A 9,928-nucleotide genomic window follows, 5' to 3' on the forward strand; every position below is an offset into this window, starting at 1 on the left:
TTTTTTCTTTTTCCTAAGTTCCAAAAAAATTCGTAGAATAAAATTGAAACCTGTATAAAATGCATAATTTGCAAGGAAAATATAATCCTACCCATGTCATATCAGGAGAAGTTCTTTACCAGCTTAGTTCAAACAGCAGGAAAAGTGCTGTTGTCCGTCATGAGTCCTGGATAGTGGGCCCGTCTCTGATCACTGTGTAATTTTGGTCAAGCCCCTTACCTCTCTGATTTTGTTTTCAGAAACGAAGAGAGATGCACTGAATTATCTCTCAAGCTCCTTCTGGCCCCCAAATCTATGAATCTTGATATTCTAGGAGGAAGAGTATGTGCCTCAATTCACTGAAATCACAAACGGGAACTGAGACACTTCTTCACCTAAATCAGGGGCAAAATGTCAGGCAGAGAAGGGACAGAATCAGAAACTAATGTGTGTTTGTCTCATCAGATATTGCTCAGAAAAGACTAAACAGGGTCTTTCCCACTGAACTCCTCACATCCTCTGTTTTTAGTATATAAAAACCAGGCTTTATGGAAGGGCGAGCTTTATCAATTATTCAGCACATGTCAATCTATTGTTATTCGGCCATGTAGAGGTGGTGCCCTTTATATAGGATTTGGGTTTCCATATGCCAATACAAAACCTATATCTCTAATTTCTAAGTCCTTTTGCTTTTCTCGTGGTCATTCACAATACAGAGGACTCTGAGCTTCTACAGATTCAGTGTCTAAAACTGAAGGTGACCCTGGATAACAGAATCTACCAATTCTTCATGCAGGGGAAAGTGAAGCATTAGTAGGAGGGTTTGTTTTTTGTTTTTTGTTTTTTTAATGTTTGCTTATTTTGAGAGAGAGAGAGAGAGAGAGAGAATGCGAGCAGGGGAGGGGCAGAGAGAGAGGGAGACACAGAATCGAAAGCAGGCTCCAGGCTCTGAGTTGTCAGCACAGAGCCCAACACGGGGCTCAAACTCACAGACCCTGAGATCAAATGATCTGAAATCAAGAACCGGACATTTAACCAACTGAGCCACCACGCACCCCAGTAGGGGGTTTCTTAGCATGCTTCAGGGCCTGGAAATGCTCTTCATTCCTTTTCCCAATGATAGAGGTTTTAAACATTAGATTGGTCTTTTCTTAGGGGCTGAAGTAAGTAAATCATCTCTTGGATTAAATGTAGGTTGATGGGCTCCCCTTAATCAAAGAAGTTTATCAGTGGTTGATAAAATGAAACCTGAAATATGCTTCATCTCATGGGTGTTAGTGGGTGAGTCAATTCCTTCATTTGTAAAATGGGAGGCTTGGGCTTTATGCTTCCAAAGCCACCTTTCAGCCTCCTACTTTGCAGGCTTACTACAGAGCACCTATGGCTGACCCAGGAGCTACTAGAAAATGCAGATATAGGAGCTTTTGGGATTCTGGCTCTCAGGAAATACCCACAATAGTTACTTACGTCCATGAAAATAGAGAAACAAATGGCAAAATACTCTGGCAGCTGTGCAGACTTTCCAACGTACAACTGCTTAAGGTGACAACCTACCTGATCCCTGAGCATGAAAAACCTCACCCACACTTGCCCTGTCTTTTCTTCATAGGAGAGTTCCTAGGTCCAGGAGGTGCCGGGACTAGAGGAAAATGCAGAAAAGAAACTATAAGATCTGAAAGAAAAATATTTCCCTCGAGAATTTCCCTGACCAATGAGGGGTCAGTTAATAATGAATACATTACGAATCTCCAGAGAGCTTGGGGTTCCAGCAGGTGGGGATTTACTTCCTGACATGATTGGACACGGAGGAAGGTCACAGGTTCAGTCCCCGGGCCCCCTTCCCTTCCTCAACTGCACACCCTTCTTCAGAGTCTCATCCAGTCTTCCGGCTTTAAATATCAGGCTGCTGACAACTCCCAAGTGGATCTCACACCTAGCTGACAACTCCACTTGGATGCCTTATAAGACATCTCCAATTTAAATATCCAAAGAAAACTCTTTTATTTTAATGTTTATTTTTGAGACAGAGAGCGCAAGCAGGGGAGGGGCAGAGAGAGAGGGGGACAGAGGATCTGAAGTGGGCTCTGCACTGACAGCAGAGAGCCCCAGGCGAGGCTGGAACTCACCAACCATACCGCGAGATCAAGACCTGAGCGGAAGTTAGATGCTCACCTGACTGAGCCACCAAGGCGCCCCTCCAAAGAGAACCCTTAATCCCTGCTTTCCACTTCTGAATTTGGTGCTCCCCCCAAAACCCAGGAGTCATTACTGGTGTCTTCCTTCTTCCTCATCCCTCACCATCATTTCAGCTGTCAGCTCTGTTTCCTTTGAGATCCAACCGGCCCCATCTCCACTGTCACCACTGAGGTTCCAGCCATTGTCACCTCTCGTGGGGGCAACACGAATAACCTCATAATTACTCTCTCTACTTCCATTTCTGACCCCCCTCCAATCTAGTTTCCACACTGCAGCCAAAGGTTCTTTTCAAAACGTGGTTTGAATTACACTGTTCACCTGCTTAAAACTTATACCTGTCTCTTCACTGTGCTTCAGATGAAATCTTAGGCTCGTGCTATGGGGTCCTAAGGCATTCACGATGAGCCCCTTGCCCTCCTCTTCACCTCGCCTGGGGTCACACTTCTTTTGGTCCAGTGCACTGCAGTCCCACTGGCCGAATTAGCGTGCTACATGTGATCCTGCCTTAGAGTCTTTGCCCCTCTGGTTCCCTTCCCGCCCCCCCCACCCCCCCACCCCCGTTTGTGTGGCTGACTCTTCTTCAAGTTTCAGTGTCAGTGTGACTTCTACAGAGAGATCTTCTCTGATGACCTATCCAAAGGATACCCCACCTTCATTTCTGTCTGTGACAGTACGCTGTTTATTCTTTCTTAGCACTTTCTAAAACCTGTCATTATTTTATCACTCATTTGATTACTGTTCTAGTAAGGACAACGTCAATGTTCCAGACAGGAGTAGAGGTTCTCTTCTTGCCTATGTGTCTCACATCCAGCATATAACTGGTGCTCAATAAATATCTGTTGAATAAATAAATTACTTAAAGGACATTAGTTATTCCTATTTTGTGGCTAGCTGTTAGGAAAACATTCTGATGAACCTAATCTGACTGAGGCATACTGTTCTGTTCCCCCCACCTCTGTGCAAGTAGAGGTTTTGCCACACAAAGGGAAAAAAGAATTTGCAGCCTCATTTCCTGAAACCAACTCTTAAAAGGATAGAAAACTCTGTTCCTTTTTCAGGAGGGCTTCTGAAAAGTTTCCTTTTCTGTAGCCTCTCCCCCAGAAAGCTTTGGTTTCACAGGGTAAAGAGAATATTAATTATAATTTATGTGAGCTGCTCTCTATTTTATAGTCAATTGCCTTGTAGCTCAATAACATTTAGGCCTATCATTAATATGTGTCAGATTTATGTTCTTTTAAGTTTTATTTAATTATAGCTCAGATAATACAATTTTCCCTTTTTTTAATTAGAGGAAACAATACATCAACTGGATGGACTATTATGCAACCATATAAAATTATTATTATGTAGACATAGTAACAAGCAACAATGTTTATGATTCATTGTAAGAGGCAACAGCAGAATACATAATTGCTCTGGTTTATAATTAAAACTATCAAAGTATGTATACAAATGAACAAGAACGAATAGGAAACAGGAAAAAAACACTTTGGTTTTCTAGTGTGTTTTATTTATGTATGATTCTTTTAAAAATTATTATTATTTCTTGGTCCAATATTAATTGCACAATCGTCAGAAGGAGCATGGGCTATAAATATGGCTGCTGGTACATACCTGAAGTTACTGTACCTACTAGAAATGCATGGTGCTAGCCTGAGAAAGTCTCACTGTTACTACTCTGGCTTATTTGGGCTGCCTAAAAATTGTGCCCTTCTGTTTAATGCTTATGGTTTTAGTGCCTGATTCAATGCTTCTTCACTCAAATATCCTATCAGGAGGGGCACTTGGGTGGCTCAGTTGGTTAAGCATCGATTTTGGCTCAAGTCATGATCTCATGGTTTGTGAGTTCGAGCCCCACATTGAGCTCTGTGCTGATAGTTCAGAGCTTGGAGCCTGCGTCGGATTCTGTGTCTCCCTCTCTCTCTTCCCCTCCCCCGTTCATGCTCTGTCTCTCTCTCTCTCTCAAAAATAAATAAACATCTAAAGTTTTTTTTTTTAAATATTCCTATCAGGAAATGACAGCAAGATGAGCATCTGTAAAAGTTATATTTCTTGTTTGTGCTCCATGAGGATGTCTGTGTGAAAGTGTGTTGGTTAGGGTGGAGGAAACAGGGAGGACAATATATTTAAAATAAATGCAACAAAGTGTGCCTGGGTGGTTCAGTCAGCTAAGCATCTGACTCAATTTCAGCTCAGGTCAGGATCTCAGGGTTTGTGAGATCGAGTCCCATGTTGGGCTCTGTGCTGGGCATGGAACCTGCTTAAGATTCTCTCTCTCTCTCTCTCTCTCTCTCTCTCTCTCTCTCAACAAATTAAAAAAAATAAACTTTTATAAAATAAGTTACAAGGAATGGAATGGATTTCTATGTCTTATGTGCAACAATTCCCAAGATTTATTGCTGAGTTAGTCTTCTTTAAAAAGTAGAAACATGTCACGCTCGCTTCAGTGGCACATATACTAAAATTGGAACGATACGGAGATGATTATTATGGCCCCTGAGCAAGGATGGCACACAAATGCATGAAGTGTTCCATATTTTTTCTTTTAAATAGACATCTGACTATTAACAAAAAGTAGAAACATGTGCATTATACCATCATTTGATATAAACAAAATAAATTAAAAAAAAGAAAGTCAGAGGAGGATATATATTTATATCTATACATAGATTTTTTAAAGCATGGCTTTGCATAAATATATATACCATATATCTATAATACAGATGTGCATATTAGACACTCACATGCAGAGACATGTTTCTGAGCAAAGATTTATCTGGAAAGACAGACAACACACTGGTAATAATGGCTGCCTCTAAGGAAGTGAACTGAAAGACTGAGGTCTGAGTGAGCGTTAGCTTTCACTGTATCATCTTTCATACTGTTTAAATACTTACCTTTTATGTATATTATCCATGCAAACAAATAACTAAGTCTTCGCTAATGAAGATAGAGAACCATTTGCCAGCAAACCAAAATGACTGCATATGAAGCAAATTACGTTAAATGCTTCATGAATGGATTTTTTTAAATACATAAAGGATAAAAAGGAAAATAAATACAGCTAGTATTATTAAGTGCTGCCTAAATTGTGTCCTGAGCATTTTGTATGACACAATGGGGCAGATATATCAGAGAAATAGAAGAGGTCACTATCTGTATTAATTTGCTGGGGCCTCCGTAACAGAATACCACCAGCGGGTGACTTATTTTCCTGCAGTTCTGGAAGCCTGAAAGACCAGGTATCAGCAGGGTTGGTTTTTTCTGAGGCCTCTCTCCTTGGCCTGCAGTCAGCCACCTTTTCTCCCATGTTGTTCATCCCTGATGTCTCTTTGTGTGTCCTAATCTCCTTTTCTTAAAAGGACACAGTTAGACTGGATTAGGGTCCAGACTAACAGCCTCATTTTAACTTCATTACCTCCTCTAAAGGCCCTCTCTCCAAATACAGTCATATTTTAAAGGTTTTAACATACGAATTTTGGGGGACACAATTAATTCACAACACTATCTTTGAGTTTTCATTTGAGTCAGTGAGCTAAGCCATATATGCTTGAAGGAAAGAGAAGAAACAATGTTAAAGGCAGCACACAATTAAATGTCAAAGTTAATATAGAAGCTAATGTGTGAAATTTTCTTTTTTTCTTTTTTTAATGTTGATTTATTTTTGAAAGAGAGAGACAGAGAGAGAGCAGGAGAGGGGCAGAGAGAGGGAGACAGAGAACCCAATGTGGGTTCTGTGCAGACAGCAAAGAGCCCAATACAGGGCTCAAACTCATGACCCTGTGAGATAGTTTATATATAATATAATTAACCTGAGCCGAAATCAGATGCTTAACTGACTGAGCCATCCAGGCGCCCCTGGGTGAGATTTCCTAGAGATTCCTAGGCACAATCTCCTATTTAAAGAAAAAAAAGAAAATTAAGAATCCATGAGGAAGCAAACAACAGTTAGTCCTTGCCATAGTTACCGTACCAGGTGCTGTGGGCAAGGGTCTGTCTGTATGGAGTTTGGAAAAACAATTCGTTCACTAAATTATAATGTGATATGCGTATCTCCCCACCATACTAAGGCAACTCATGAATTCAATCAATTTAGTGAAAAAATAGTATCTCTAATGCTATTTGAAGTTGCCTAGGCAAGAGAATGTTAGATTGTTGAAAACTTTTGTTATCAGTTATTTTATAACAAGAACAAGTGAGTGGGACTCATACCCATAAAAATTAAGAATCCCTCCATCCAGGAGAAGGCATTGTAAGTCATTCTTGTTAATCAACTCAGGCAGTAAATATTTAAGTGAGTGCCCCTACAAAGAGCCCAGGTCTTTTCAGGGCTTGCTGTAGATCAGAAAAGAAAACCACCATGTCTGCCTGATGGAGCACTCAACCCAGCCAACCGAAGCTTCCAGTTGGTTAGATACTTCACCTGTTATTTTAACACCCTGACCCATCTTCCTTACTTGTTTCTTCTTACCCAATTTCTTCTTCTCTCTTTCCTCATTTTGTTCTCATTCTCTGTACATGCCCAGTAGATAGAAGAGCACATGATTCAGAATCACACCGAAGTGATGTAGTCCTTAACCTCCCAGCTCCACACAATACGACGGAGAAAGTTCTGTCTGACCTGCTGTGTACAGGAGTTCCTAATAACATTCTGTTCGACCCACTCCTCAGGAACTGCGAGCGCTTGATTGGGCAATGTATATGAAAGCACTGTAGGAGGAGTGAAGCCCTCTTCAAAAGCTGGCTATTACTACTGTGCAGAAGTAAACAAAACAAAAAACTGAAACAGCAGTCGGATCCACTGGAGCTGGTCATGTGGCCCAGTCGACTGTAATTGTCAGGTACCTTGAGAGTATCAGGGCTAAGAAGATGTGTTTTTGTCGCTCAGATGGTGAAATGGGGAGCCATGCAATGAGGGAAAGCCCCCCCGGTAAATGTGTCAGGGGCAAATATACATACCATGAAGCAAAGGGAATTTTGGCGTCTTCTTCCATTTTGAAAATCACTTACATATCAGTGTTGACTATTAGGTTTCCTTCAAAATGCCCGTCTTATGGGTATCTCAAAGGGATACATCGTAAAACAGCACAAATGGTATTTTTGGTGCTCTGAATCCAGGAAAGGAAGAGACCCAAGAAACTCAAGTGCCAATCAGCTCCTCTATGTGATCAATCACTTGGGGAAGATTATGTAGCCACCCAAAGACCATTTAAAAGCAAAACAAATGTGAAGCTGGTGGGCTGCAAGGTGACCACACAGACCTCCTTTCCCCCCAGAATGGAAGCCGTGGTCACAGTGTAACAGTGGACTCAGCCCCTACCACTGCTCCCTGATTGCCTAGTTCCTGTGACAGATGCCAGAGGAGGTGAATCTTCAGGACAATTCTCCAGGCCATTGACCCAGGCAGCACAGAATCCTAGGGGGGATCCAAACAAAGAAAGTTGTCAGCTCTCATTTCCTCAGTTTAAATTTCTGGAGGAATATGGCCACATGTGTTTGAGCAGAAAAAAAAAAAAAATGTCGGGATCACTTTTTGGATTAGCTGAGCTCCAGAAACAGACACGTGTTGTTTTGTTGTTGTTGTTGTTGTTGTTGTTTTCTCTGTTTCTTTCTCCCCACTGGCCTGACTTAACCAGTCAATCTAAGTAGCAAAATTCCATTTTGCCCGAAGACCCAGCCTAGTTCTCATTAGAACACCTGTTTGCTTTGAATGAGAGGCCCTTAGACCTTCCCCTTCCTACAGAAAAGTGTTCACATCTAATCTGGGATGAAAAACTTTCCAGTGACCCCAGGGGTAGGGAGGAAGCCGGGAATGGAAAGCCTCACACCAGTCAGTGCCTGTCTGTCCACCAGATCATACCAGCTCCCGTTCAGCTGAGCCAGAGAGCACCTGGGAGGGAAGCATGGAACTCCTTGCTGTCATCACTTGTCCTTTCCTCCCTGTTTTAGTGCTTCCAAGAAGGGGAGGCCAATGTGAAACTGGGGAATCAGATCTGCTCTGAGCTTACATTACATTCATGCCTAGGCAGGGCTCCTCTAGGGATGGCTGTGCCCTCCGGAAACTTTCCCAAGCTCCCAGTGGGCATTTGTAGAAGGAGGTGAAGGAGGGACGAGGAGGTGCTACATGTGGCACAGAAGTAGTGATTAGGCCTCTGTGTCCTCCCAACAGGGAGGCGTGCTAGAAGAGAAAAAAGCATGGGCTTTGAAGTCAGACAGGCCTGGGTTTGAATCCTGCTTCGGTCACTGTATTAACCAGCTCAGGCTAAGTCGTGGTGCAGTAACAAACAAATCCAGAATCTTGGTGGCTTGCAATAACAAAGGTTTATTTCTCACTCAGTCTACACATCATTTGTAGGTCAGCTGCAGTTCTGTTTCATGTTTTCTTCAGCTCAAGACCCAGGCTAAAGGAGCAGCCTCTGTTTAGGAAACTGACCTTGTGGAAGAAGGAGAAGATACAATGAAATCATATGCAGGCTTTAAAATTTTCTGCTCTCATCGCTTCCATTCATATTTTACTGACCAAAGCAGTTATACCAACGAGTCTAACATCAACAGAGCAGGGATATTTAACCCAACAAAGGATAGCAAATATGTTGAACAATAACACACCTTGCCACAGCCATTTACCGTGTGTCCTTTGGCAAATTACTGTGAGGAAGGAACAAGGATGTGAACCTAAAGTTGATGACGGGAAGGTTAAATAAAATACGGATTTTAAAAGTGAGTATAGTATAGTAGGAACTAGACAAGTTAGTTCCCTGTCACATTTCATATACGAGACTTATCAAAGAAATTCTCATCCCTTCAGAATTAGCTTTTATGATTCTCTTCTATGCAGGTGTGCCAATGTTAATGACTTCTCTTGAGAAATGCTTGCATTGTAATAATGGCCTTCCGTGCTATTTTAACCTAAAGTCTTAACTCTAACGATGGGAATTTCAGACACCAGAAGGTGTCGATATGCTTGACCACTTTCTTCCTTGCACTATGGCCCTCTAAACTTTCCAGTTTGGACCACTTATCCGAATTAGGAAGAACTATAATGCATCATGCCATGTAAGAAAATGAAAGTTGGAACAGCTACAGCTCAGTCCCCTAGGACTCTCAGAGGGTGTGGAACATACCTCAACAATTTTGATGACATCATGCAAAGAAGTATATACATTGTAGCAGAAAGAGGAGTTACAGGGTTGCCAGGGCCAGGTGAGGTGATACCCATTGAGAGAGGAGGGTGGAGACGTGGACTGACGGCCAGGCCAAAGACAAACAACTGTATCCCTCTGAGGGATCCTCAGTACCAAGGGTGGTGTGGGAAGAGAATCAGACAAAATTTGACATCACCCTCAAGAAAATATGAAATAGTTATTTCTACAACACCACGCCCATCAGCAAAGGCAACTAGCATCAAACAGAACCAGATCAAAACAGAGCTTGGCCAGGGACATCTTCCTGCCACATATATGTCGTCAGGTATATAATATGACTTTTGCCTGCATCATCTTTCCTTCCAGCCCCCTGCAACCACACAGAATGGAGACCTAGAAAAGAAGAAGGCAGGCTGTGCGCATCTCACATCCTCTTCTTCCACCATCCAGAGGTCATGCTCAGGCCTGTGCTGCAGGGAAGGGAGAGAGCGAGCTTTAATACACTTTGAAATTGAACTGGACTCTTAATTAGCAAAAGTGACAAGAAAGTTATGGAATCGGCTGAACATGCTGCTGAGACAGGAAATGGAGGACTTATCAGAGCATAG

The 9,928-nt window shown here is 42.2% G+C and overlaps 1 non-coding gene across 1 annotated transcript; it reads left to right on the plus strand.

Annotated features, from left to right (window-relative positions):
- The first annotated feature begins 4,611 nt into the window (after window positions 1-4,611).
- On the plus strand, window positions 4,612-4,716 carry LOC113600068 (U6 spliceosomal RNA). The gene has a single exon (XR_003421036.1). It is a non-coding gene; the product is annotated as a U6 spliceosomal RNA (small nuclear RNA).
- The last annotated feature ends 5,212 nt before the right edge of the window (window positions 4,717-9,928 follow it).

Source organism: Acinonyx jubatus, chromosome C2 (assembly GCF_027475565.1).
Source record: "Acinonyx jubatus isolate Ajub_Pintada_27869175 chromosome C2, VMU_Ajub_asm_v1.0, whole genome shotgun sequence".
Lineage (NCBI taxonomy): Eukaryota > Metazoa > Chordata > Mammalia > Carnivora > Felidae > Acinonyx > Acinonyx jubatus.